A 13,325-nucleotide genomic window follows, 5' to 3' on the forward strand; every position below is an offset into this window, starting at 1 on the left:
ACATGTAACTAAGAGGAGGCGTCCAGTTTGGGAGAGGCCATAAACACCACATCCTCCTGACTGTAAGGTCTTGCATGGGAGTCAGAATTCCCAGAGAGTGTGGGAGAGGACTCAGGCCCAGTTCTGGTGGTTTAAAGAAATCCATATTAATTGTGGGGGTGGCTCTTGGGAGGTTCCAACATTGTAACTTTTTGGCTTAACTAGTGAATCTATTGCACAGTCCATTGCTTTTGTATTCTCTCAAAATATTACCAGGAATGTACCTTGTCACGCCTAACATGGTACTGTCAAAGGCTGCCTGGGTGTATGCTTTGCAGGCAATATTCGTGTGGGGATACTACTCCAAAAGTATAAGAAATTGGTAAAAACTACTTAATCACTTTCAAACAGAGATGAGAACTATGCTTTTGATATATGTATTTTCCATGTTATAAAGTAACATAAACTAACTGGAAAACTGACAAGAGAGGAGGGACCCTAGATGTTAATACATAAACCAGAATCTACGGACAAAAGCTGTATAAAACACACTGAATTCTTCCTCGAATTAGAAGGAAGAGCTCTAGCAGATGTCCTTTTAGTGTCCTAACTTTGCCACTGTTACTTAGGCAAGGAGGTTAGTTCCTCTGAGGACTCTGTTTATCGTTTACAGTAGGAAATAAAACTTATAGGACAAGCAACATGCTACTGAAAACTGGTTGATTTGGGAAGTCGTGTTACTAGATGAAAAAAAGCCTGGATTGAGGGTTTGGCCTTGTAGAGAGCAGCAGGCTAGTGCTTTGAACCATCCTGAATGTGAGCTAATACAAAATACACAATTGCTGTTGAGAAAGTTTTGGCAGAGGGCAATGGGGGGAAGGGATCCTAGAAAGAGAGGCTAACCAGACACTCTTCAAAATTTTTCTGCAGAAGCCTAAGCTGTCCAAGGTTTCTGAAGATTATATCAATTCTCTTCACAGTCAAGACAGTCTGGGAAGGGGAGAAGGATGGAATCAGAGGTTTATAGGAAAAAGGGTAGACCAAAGAATCAATGGCCAAGAGTAGGGACTCAGCTTTGATTGTAGTTGGAGCTGTGAAGATGGGAAATCATCTTGAGACTGCAAAAACAGTGCATGAGAGCAGGCAATGGTCCTGAATAAAGCCTGGAGAGTCTCCTAAGATAAATACTTTCTAGTCACCAAAATTTGGGTTTGCAGTGACTTTTGGTAGTTTGTAGTTTTCAAGGAATTGATCCATTTCATCTAAGTTGTTGAATTTGTGTGAGAATTGTTTGTAATAATTATCTTTACTGTTCTTGTAATGTCTGTGTGGTCTGTAGTGATATCTCCACTTTGAGTCTTGATGTTGGCAATTTGCATCTTTTTCCCCCATGGTCTGTCTGGCTAGAGTTTAAATCAGTGAAATGCTCTTTGGTTTCATTGACTTTCTCTATTCTTTTTCTATTTTTTTACTTATTTAGAGAGTATACTGCCTTAATAATGTATACATTATTTCCTTCCTTCTGCTTGTTTTGAGTTTAATTTATTCTTATAAATTGTGAGGTTACTAGCTTATAAATATGAGGTTAGATAATCAACTTGAGACTTTTCTTCTTTTTTAATGTAAGTATTTGATGCTGCAAATGTCTCTAAATACTGCTTTAGTCACATTGCATAAATTATGACATGTTATATTTCCATTTTCATTCAGTTAAAAATATTTTCTAATTCCTCTGGAGATTTTTTCTTTGGCCTATAGGTTAATTTCCAAATGTTTTGGGATTTTTCCAGATGTCTTTCTGTTATTGATTTCTAGTTTAATTCCATTATAGTAAGCACATACTTTGTATTATTTCAATTCTTATATATTGATTAAGGCTTATTTTATGGCCCAGGATATGATCTATGTTGGTGAATGCTCTAGGAACACTTAAAAAGAATATGTATTTGGCTATTGTTGGATGAAGTGTTTTACAAATGGCAATTAGTGTTTAAGTCTTCTATGTCCTTGCCGATTTTCTGTCTAGTTCTATTGATTACTGAGTACAGATTTCTCCAATTATATTTTTTAATTTGTCTATTTAAAGGGGGGAAAAGTCTATTACATTTACTTTGATATTTACCACTTCTGTTGCTCTTTTCTTATTTCTGGAGTTCCATGTTTCCCTCTGGTATCATTTTTCTTCCTCTTTAAGAGCTTCTGTTATCATTTATTTTAGAGTAGATGTGCGGTTCCTAATTCTTCTAGTCTTCCATCAGCTGAACATTTCTTTATTTTGCCATCATTCCTAAAAGACATTTTATTGGGTATAGAATTATTTTGCCATCATTCCTAAGAGACATTTTATTGGGTATAGAATTTGGGGTTGACAGTTTCTTTCTTTCAGCACCTGAAAGTTGTTAGTTATTTCACTGTATTTGGCCTCCATGGTTTTTTATGACAAATCCTCAGTCATTCCAAGTGTTGCTTCCTTGTATGTAATGTCATATGTCTCTGACTGATATATATATATATATATATATATATATATATATATATATATATATATATATATATGTGATATATATATCTTATATATCATATATATATACGGATATGTATATATTCAAATATGTATAAATACATTATATATATATTTAAATATAATATACATTTTAATCTTTGGTATTTAACAGTTTGATTATGATGTGTCTTTGCATAGTTTTCTTTGAGTTTATCCTGTGTAGCCTTCTCAGAACTTGCTGAACCTGCAAATTTCTGTCCTTTACTAAATTTAAGAAGCCTTCAACTGTTATTTTTTCAAATATATATAGTTTTGCACGAATACATTTCTCTTCTCTTCTGGATTCCAATGACACAAATGTTAGATCTTTGATATTGTTTCATGGGTGCCAGAGATTTTGTTCTTCCCCCCCCCCCCCAATTTTTTGGTTAGTCTTTGTCCTTCAGATGAGATGATTTCTTTTTATCTATTTTCAAGTTCACCGAATATTTCCTCTGTCATCCCCTTCTGCCATTGAGCCCATCAGTAATTTCTTTTTTAAATTTCACATATTGCATTTTTCAGTTTTTACATTTTCATTTGGTTTATTTTGACAGTTTCTCTCTCAAAACTTCTACTTTTCTATACCTTTTAAAAGTGTTCATCTTTACCTTGTGGAGCATGTTTATAATAGCTGCTTTACTATCTGTGCCTGATAACTCAGATATCTAGACCATCTTAGGGTTTGCCTTTGTTGATGATCTTCTCAGTGAAAAGTGATCAGATTTTTCTTTTCTTCCTTTTTTTTTTTCCCAAGTAGTTTTGAGTTGTATCCTGGACATTCCGAATATAATTTTGTGAGATTCCAGGTCCTATTAAAATCCCCCAGAGATGTCAAGTTTTGTTGTTGTTGTTTAGTTTTGTTTTGTTTTAGAAGGCAAGTTCTGTCTCTCCTTCTGTGGGTGGCAATTCTAACGCAAGTTCAGTTTCCAAAGCCCTTTCTGTGCTGTTTGAGCTTTCTCTGTGGGTTTTAGGTATGGACATTGCTGCTGCCATGGCAAATTATCCTAAAACTTAGTGGCTTACCACAACAAACATTTAGTATCTGACATTTTCTAGGATTCAGGATTCCAGGAGTTATGGAGACGGGTTTTCTGGCTCAGAGTGTGTCACAAGGTTGCAGTCATGGTGGTGCCCAGGGAGGCAATCATCTCAAGGTTTGGCAGTGGGAGGGTCTGCTTCTAAGCTCACTCACGGCTATTGGCTGTTTCAGAAGTTCCACTTCAAAGCTTACTACATGGCTGTTGACAGGCTGCAGGTCCTTGTCAGCTGCTGGCCAGAGACATCAATTCCTTGCTCCGTGGGCTTCTCCATGGGGCATCTCATGGCGTAACAACTGGCTTTCTTCAGAGCAAGAAAGGAAGACAGTGAAAGAGAATGAGCAAAATGTAACCTAACTTTTGTAACCTAACTTTGAAAGCGACATCCGAATGCATTTGCTATAGTTTATTTGTTGGAAGTTAGTCATTAAAGTCAACCCACAATCAAAGGGAAAGAATTGTAAAAGAGAAGGAATATCCAGAGGCAGGGATCATTAGGGGCCATTTCTGAAGTTGCCTACCACATTTTCTTAAACCAAATGCCTTGTATGCATGATTTTTAAGAGCATATTATATCGTCAGATGTTTTCCATATAACATTGAAGAGTATAAAATACTGTCACATGTTCTGTTTTCTTTCTTTCCTGGCAAACATAGATTCCATCTGGGCTCAATAGAAAGTAAGGATGTTGGAAAATGGAAGGCAGATCTAGGAAGAGCCAAGGATATGTAAAATAAATGTGCGTATGTTTGGTGCATCATGTTAATGTTAGAATGATTTCCTAGTCTGAATATTGTTAGGCAAATTAAGTATAAAAACATCTGGCTGGAGGAAAACAAGGCACAAATTAACAGGATGAACAGAAGTTAGTGGAGTGTGTTACTTCATTTTAAGCTGTTCAAATTTGCAAACATTGTAAGTCTGAGATCATACCACATTACATAAGGGATATATTAAGCTACTTCAAATTGGTCCTTTGTCAAGTAGTGAAATAAGAGAGATATTCTGTTTTTTAGCTTTTACATCAACTTAAGTCCATTAAAACTCTTTGAAGAATCCTTGGGTATAAGTTGAAGAACAGGTAACAGCTTTCTATAAGTGACAGATTTGCTTCTACTATTGAGTGGTAGAATATATTTTCCAAAGAGGTCCACAATAATATTTTTCCTTCCACATGATCTTCTGCAGTGTGATCTTGGGTACTCCTCTATAAAGAGGCAGAGTCTATTTCTCCACCCCCTTGAATCTAGACAGGCTTTATATCTGCTTTAATTATTAGAATTTGGCAGAAGTGATGCCATGCCCTCTCCAGTCAACACTCTTAACACATTCAGGAGCTTCTGCTTCCTGCTTCTTGGAACTGTGAGCCAACATATTAAAAGTCTGGACTATTCTCTCAGACAGAGAACCACATGGAGATGCACTGAGTTTCATATATGTGAGTGAAGAAGTCATCCTAGACATCCTGCTTGATTGAGCCTCCAGGTGACTCCAGCCACAGCCTCTGACCAATTGGAATCACATGAGAACCAAGTGAAACCCAGTCAACTGATCTCAGTTAACCCAGAGAATCATAGAAGGTAATAATAAATTATTGTTTAAGTCATTAAGTTTTAAGGTAGTTTATACATAACAATAGATTGTTGAAAACCATTATTTACATAAAGCCAGAATTTGAAAAATACCTGTATATTAATATACATAGATATTTTAGGAGGTTTGTAATATTCAAGTATTTAACCATAGGATACTACTAATATATATGTATCTCATAGTAGCTATCTTGTTGGTTTGCAAACTCAGGAACTTCCCTGGGTAAAATCTGAAACTGGCCCCCATACCTGGAGGGCAAAGAGAGAACTTGAAAAGAGGCAGGCCACTCCAGATTGGTAGGTGGCAGGTTTAATCAGCAAGGGAACTTACATACGAGGCTTGTCTTGGGTGTCTGCAAGACAAGTAAATCTCTGTACCTGCCTGCCAGAATCTTAAAAGTTTACATAGAGGCCTTAACAGGGTTCAGTCCCATATACAATCTCGATGGTCTCAACAATACATTGCTCTTTCAAGGTTGCAGCCTTGAAAATGGTTCCCACTATGGGAACAGTGGGCAGAACGTACATTCCAAGTACAGGAGAGAGGGTGAGGAGCCTCTGATTGCATGGGTCCAGCTTGTGGATCGATCAGTGGTCACATCTTCTTGATGACCTCCTCTAATGTTATCTGCCTATCGATACAAAGGTGTGTTCTGTAGCTTAAAATATAATAAACAAAATGCTAACCAGTTGTAATTGCCCTACCCTAAGATAAACATTATTACATATTTATTATATTTCCTTTCATCAGTTTTTTCTAATGCATTTTTTAGAGAATTCACACTACATGAGTATGTTTTTTGCCTCTGCCTCCCAATTTAACAGGATGAATTGAGCATTTTTATAGCATTAAATTTCTTGAAAACAGCATAATGACTGTAAATTTTCTTTGTATGCATTTATTAATAACGTGCTTTATCTAACCATTCCCTTATTATTATATAAGATTGCTTCCCATTATTCCCAACATTTCACCTTTGTGACTAGTACTGTAAATTCCAGCCTCGTACATGCTTGTAAAAGTGTGTGCTCGTCTCTGATTATCTCCTTAGAAAGGATTCCTAGCTAAAGGATATATGATCATTATCATACTTTAACAAAAAAATTGTATTATTGAATCAGGCTGCCAAGGGCTAACCATGTAGAATAGCTCCACTTTCATCAGACTTTAGAGATGGCAAATGGATTCCATCTGGAGTACAAACATCGATTAATTAGTAGTGGTGACCTGGTACTCCTTGATGAGAAGGACTGCAAGACCACATCTGGGTCTAGCAGCAAAGAATGCTAAGATAAATTAGAAATGTTTAACTTTAATGAGGATGGAAGAATGGAAGCACATGTGCTTTGTGTCTGCCAACCCCGTCTTGGTCACTTCTGGGGCTGAATATATATTTGTTAATTTTTGCCAACATGAAATGCAAGAAAAATGTTTTTTGGTTTGTTATAATGCATATTTTCATAATTATAATTGTGGTTAAATAGTTTTTCCTATGCTTGTTGTCCATCTGAATTTATTCTTTTGTTAACTGTTTTTCCATTATCCTTTGTCCATATTTTCAATTGTCTTGCTAATACAGACTTACAAGAATGTTTTACATATAAGGATAATAAGATTTTTTTCTGCCATTTTCCAATTTGTCATTTTCCTTTTAATTTGTTTATGATATTTTAGGATGAGTAAAAGTGTTAATTGCTATGTGGTCAAATAAATTAATGTTTCTCGTCATGGTTTCTTTGCATGCTTAAAACATTCTTCCCCACCCTATAATCTTATAAATGGTCATCTATATGTTCTTCTGGTTTATTTATGATTTAATTTATATTTATTTCTTAAATCCCTCAGAAATCTAATATAGTCCTAATGCATCTCAAAGAGAGACAGACTGAAAAGGTGGATTCAAAAAGACTAAGTAAGGAAGTATCAAGTGAATTAAAAATAGTGACATTGATGGTGATGCTCATAATAGTAAAAATTATAACAAAGCTGAAGTACCACCCAGACACAGTAAAATTCAAGATAAATATATTAAATAAATAAAGACTAGTATTATATTGAAGTTATGAAGTTACTTTTTTATAAGTGGATCTTATCATGAACATTTATGCATAAAATTTAATATATTACAAAAATTATAAAACAAGCCCTAAAAATAAAAGTATAAATCATCAAAGAATAACTTTACCAGAGTTTAACAGGCTTTCAGTCTTGAACAGATGGAATAGATTACAGATGGAATACAGCATTTGGCTAATGTATACAATAAAGTTGATTTATAAGATAGAAGACGTTATATCTTACAACTGAAAACACTTACTTTTCTCAAAATCTAATGGTATGTTTCACTGTATGTCATATATTAAGTCATAAGAAATTTCAGTAAGAACAGAAGATGTCCTGTTCTCTGACTTCCATGTAATAAACTTGGGAATTAATTTAAAAATAGGTTAACAAAACATACAAGCAAACACTGGAGTTAAAGTAATAACATAAAATTAAAAATAGAACAAGTTACACCCTTTAATAACTTCTGGGCCGAAGAGGAAATAAAAGTCCAATTATAGGTGGTATAGAAAATAATGACACTACACGAGCATTATTTGCTAAAGATATACTCAAGAAATTATATATCTAAGTGCTCTATTTATAAAAACATAATAAATAAAAATAAATGAACAAAAGATTCAATCAAGGCACTACAAAAGAAATTGTTCAGCATAAATAAATGTATCAGAAAAGAGTCCGAGTGTTGGTTCTTTTTGTCAAAAAGCGCAACAAAATTGATAAAATTGTCCATGAGAGTGATCAAGTGAAAAAAAAGTGAAATTACTAATATATAACATTAGAAAGAAATAACACCATACAAAAAAAAAAGAGAAGGAAATAACACCATATATATGGAGGAAAATGTAAATTACTAAAACTTTCTTCAGAAGAAGTATAAAACTTTAAATGAACAGATAACCTTGAAAGAGTAATGTAGGAAAATAAAATTATTTAAAATATAAAGCAATGATTCTAATTCTGAGTGAGATGGAATAAGTATATTCTACCCAGTCTCTCCCATTGAGTACAACTATAAAATTTGTACAAGGTGCATGGAGTCTATTTGAGGACTCAGAAAAGTTAATAATAGCAGGTGTCTTGGGGAAGATCAGAATTCAAAATACCATTGAATCAACAGTGAGTTTACCATTTTCTCCCCTACAGGATCCCCGGGGCTCAAGGCAATAGTCTGAAACCCAAAAGTAGGCATAGGTGCAGACAGAGAGCTTCAGGAGAGGCATTTAAGTTCAGGCTTAAAGATTGGAAAAAAGAGAGTATTTGTGTTTGTTTTTCCCTTTCTCTGTTTTCATACTTCCCAAACTTCAGGTAATCGCTGCAGCAACAGTGATGGCAGAAGCTTCAAAGCAACACGAATCTTCAGGTGCCAAAACTTGGAGGAAGAACCTTCCTTTCTTATCAGAGGAGTTGTAAATCCAGGAGGAAGCGGCAAAACCTCCCTGTCCTGTCCTGCCATTTGGCCCAAATGCAAACACAGTCACAGAAGGGTGCAGGAGAACAGGGTAACTAAAGTCTCAGCTTTTGAGGCAGAAGACTGAAAAAGGGAACCCCAGAAAACTGAAATGTAATAAGGAGATCCTGGGGAGCAAAGCACTTTGGAACTTCTGAGCTGCTCGTTGTATGCATTTGATTTGGACTATAGTCCAGAAATGAGTAACTAGTCTATAAGGGAGAACAACAGCCAGTCCCAGATTGTCCACTGGGGGGCTCACTCACAGGAGAAAAATCCTAATAGCATTGCAAATACTTGGAACATTGGAATCAATGTCCACAGAAGGTTGGTCAGATCTTGTGACCTAAACCTCCCCAGGTTAACTGCCAGCTAAAACAAAAATATCAACACTTTCTAGAGGATTTAAACAGGACCCAGAATCTCATAACATAATATTCAAAATATTTGGGATATAATTCAATATCACTTGCAGGTGCAAAAAAAATTTACAACTTGCATGGGAAAAGACAATACCAGATGACAGACACTGGAATTATATCACAAAGGCTTTAAAACAACAATCATACAAAAACTTCAATAAGCAGCTATAAACACTCTTGAAACAAATGGTAAAATAGAGTCTTTAAAAAGATATAAAGAAGAATCAAGTGACAATTTTAGAACTGAAAAATGTAACTTAAATTTAAAACTTCCTTAATGGGTTCAATAGTAGACTCGAGATGATACAGAAAGGAGTACTATTAATGTAGAATTATATATAACTATATACTAGTACACATTATAAGAAAGGAAAACTGTATTAAAATTGTAATACTCAATATACACTGATAACAAAAGATGAATACAAGTCATGTTTGACTTCTGCAATTACAAGAGGTGCTCAAAGTGGTTGCCATCAGCATCCAGACACTTCTGATTACGGCGAACTACTGCTTGAGCAACGTTGACCAAAGTGTCCACTTGTGTACATTTTTTTGGCACTGCTGGTATAGATAGATGACAGATAGATAGATAGATAGATAGATAGATAGATAGATAGATAGATAGATAGATAGACAGATAGATGATAGATACAGATATATGTATCTATATGTGTATCTATCTATGTGTATATATATACAAACACACACACATAGTACCACGTGCTGGATGGATGCTGAGCCACTAGAACTCTCAGACAGTTCTATTGTGAATGAACAATGATACATGCATGCCTCTGGAAAACATTTGGACAGTTTCTTATAAAATTAAACATACTTTGTCATGCAATCTAGTAATCCTACCTGTGGGTATTTATCCTAAGTAAATAAAAACTTAAGTTCACACAAAACCCTGTACATTAGCTTACATGAATCTCAAAGTTATTATGTTGAGTGAAAAAAGCCAATCTCCAAAAATTATATACTGTGCGATTTAATTTATATGACATTTTCAAAAAGACAAAACTATAATGATGGAGAACAAGATCAGTGGGCTGCCTGGTGTTGGAGGTAAAGGGAGAATGTAACCAAAAGGGTGTTCTTCGGAGTGAAAGAACTGTTCTGTATCCTAATTGTGGCTGTAGTTACATGACTATGTATGTGTTTGAATTCATGAACCGGTATACACACACAAAAATAACAAAAAGTCATTTTTACTGTATGATCATTTTAAAAATAAAAATTGTGAAGCAACTACAGCTATAGATGTCTCAAAATGGGAGTGACAGTGGTATAGTTTGTCAATAGGAAATGGTCTTTACTGGTCCTTTCACATTTCAGACCTGGTGGGAGAAGGAAATGGGATAAAAATCAAAAGGATATATCTTTTAAAAAGTATTATCATTATTAATGTTGTTATTTGTTTTTAAAATAGTGTTCAAGATCACAAGTGGAGTTGGTTTCAAGCCTTGACCTTGAATATAATATCTAGAAATATAGGTGATACTATTATCTTTTTTACAGTTTGGTGATGATGAAAGATGAACTCATTGAGCTGCTTCTTGTCAGTGAACACAAAGGCTGGTCCTGTCAGTGAATCTAAAGAATCCTTCAGTGCATGTCCTTCTGGAAGAGACACTATCTCCCATAGGACCTTGGGAAAGTTGGTTCACAAATTCAAGGATACAGGTAATGTTTTGGGCACACTGCTTTGTGGATGAGTGTTTCTGAAGAGGGAAAGGAAATGGTTATGGTGAACACCTCAGCCAGCCCAAAGAAAGTCAACTCATCAAGCATTCTAGAAACGGGGGTGGGGTGGGGGTGGGGTGGCAGGTGGCGTACCTTTCAGTACCCTATGAAAGAATCTCAGTCCATGTGCCTTTCACTAGTTTGAGGTGCAAGACCTGCAAAGTTTAGCAGAGGATAATCCCAACTGTTGCTTGGAAATGTGCTTGTGGTGCTTAGATCTCCTGGATAGGAAACCTGCTTTCTTGAAGACAGTGTCTTTTTATGTGAAAAGGGAGGAAAACAAATAGTAGATGTGAAATTGGGTTGGGAGGCATGATCAAGACAATCCACACTGGACGTGGACCTCTCCGATGCGAGGCAAAGGTGATGGTGTGATGTGACCCGTCGAGAGCACCTGTCTTGGGTCCATTTTTCTGTAAAGTAACATCTTGGAAGAGACCCATTTCGCCATGAAAAGTGACCAGTTAATGCCTGCACATGACAGACTAGGGGAAGGTGCCAGCTGTGGTCAGGCTGGCGGACCACCCCCTTGAGTCAGCAAGGAGAGGGACTGGTGGGATGATAATTCCCGAAACTGGATTGACTGACATGGTTGTGTGGCGTAGACTGCCAGATCTGAACTCCCTTGATTACTTCCTCCAAGTTTTGTTAAAGCCTCAGGTTTATTCAGTGGAAATCAGAGGCCAAATTACCTGAGGCAGTGAGTGCATCCTATGTACAAATGCAGGGGTTGGCATAAATGATGTGTGAATACACCACCTTCTCTGCAAGATTACAATGCTAACAAGACATCGAACATGCATATAAATATAATAGCAATAAACATGTATATTTCCAGACTTTCCACTTCATATAGCTCTATTCCCTCACCTGTAAAAATGGAGTAACCGCCATATTTATTTCAGGATTTATGGCAGGATTCAATGAGATAAACCACATAAAATGATGTGTATTTTTAAATTTATCTGTATCTAGTGTTATAACTAGATTTACAACATTTGTTTTTATTTATTGCTTTTTAATTGTATTCAATGTTGCTGCTAGGCCTTTTCCACTATGAACTCCATCTTCAGGTAATTCTACTTAAAGAAACACAGAGGGTAGCATATTTTCCCGACCTCTGTACATGGGGCAGAATGTCTTTGTTAAATTCACAACAGAAAGATAGTCATATAAAGTACAGTCACAAAGCGGCATCTTCCTCTTGTCACTATTGCTTGTCACTGTGATTCACGAATACTGTGTTACAGATTTAAAAACAAAACAAGACACTATCCCCAGCATACATGAAAACCGAAAACTTTCCTGCCTCTGTTCCCGTTTACGATATCGATTCGTGATATCTCAGAAGGATCTTTGCCATCATCATTCTGTGCTTTCTTCCTTAGTCCCCTCCCATCTTTCCCCAAACATGAATTCATTCTGTCTTTTCTCAGAATCTGCTTTAATGTAGAAAGATGGTTGCAGTGAAGGACAGGGTGAAGCTAGGTGTCTTCTAATGCAGGTTTCAATGGATAGCTAGGAATTGAAGTTCAGCTTCTGATTGATCAGACTCTAAGACTCTGACTCAGGGTGCAGGTGGTGAGAAAAATGTAATGAATCTCCCTTCCCCTATCCCATCAATACTGTAGTCCCCCCTTATCCATGGGGAATATGTTCCAAGATCCCAGAGGATGCCTGAAACCATGGATAGTACTGAACACTATATTTACTATATTTTTCTGATACATACATGCATTTTCACTTAAAGGAAGCACTTTACAGCTTCTTTTTGACATATTGGAATTGCTAGTATCATTACTCTTGTAGTGATACTGGAATTGCCAGTATCACTACTTTAGGGCCATTATTAAATAAGAGTGATTTGAACACAAGCACTGCAATACTGCGCCAGTCGATCTGATTGATAACCAAGATGGCTACTCAGTGATTAACAGACAGGTAGCAAATATAGTGTGGTTACACTGGACCAAGGGATGAGTCACGTTCTGAGCGGGATGGAGCAAGATGATGCAAGATTTCATCATGCAACTCAGAATGGCGCACAATTTCTAACTTATGGATTGTTTATTTCTGGAATTTTCCATTTAATATTTTTTGGACTACAATTGACTGTGGGTAACTGAAATCATAAAGAGCGAAACTGCAGATAAGGGGGACTACTGTATACATTTTTTCCACAAAACCCTTCATCACATGAGATGAAGCCAGGGTAGTTTTTTCTCAATTCAGCTCCTTGTTGTCATTTCAGTACCTTTAAGTTGCTTCTCAATCTTAGGTTTTGGTATGATGAAAGTTTGTCATTTTCTGTGTCTGTTATTTATTGTGGCGTAGGTCAGGGGTTTTGAACCCCAGCACTACCGACATGTTGGGCTGGATGATTCTTTTTTGTGGGGGCTGTCCAGTACATAGTAGGATGTTTAGTTGCATTCTTGACCTTTCCATTAGATGCCAGTGGTACCTTATCCCCACAAAGGTCTCCAAA

At 36.2% G+C, this 13,325-nt stretch overlaps 1 long non-coding RNA gene across 1 annotated transcript in view; it reads left to right on the top strand.

Annotated features, from left to right (window-relative positions):
- The window catches only part of LOC148754974 (uncharacterized), a 32,426-nt gene extending 19,746 nt beyond the window's left edge, over positions 1 to 12,680 (top strand). Inside the window, exons 5-6 of the long non-coding RNA XR_016019232.1 lie at positions 4,963 to 5,142; positions 10,616 to 12,680. This is a non-coding gene — a long non-coding RNA (uncharacterized LOC148754974). The remainder of the gene's footprint in view (positions 1 to 4,962; positions 5,143 to 10,615) is intronic.
- Positions 12,681 to 13,325: the final 645 nt, after the last annotated feature.

The sequence above is a fragment of the Rhinolophus sinicus genome, chromosome 16, assembly GCF_057876585.1.
Source record: "Rhinolophus sinicus isolate RSI-liver-muscle chromosome 16, RSI-T2T, whole genome shotgun sequence".
NCBI lineage: Eukaryota > Metazoa > Chordata > Mammalia > Chiroptera > Rhinolophidae > Rhinolophus > Rhinolophus sinicus.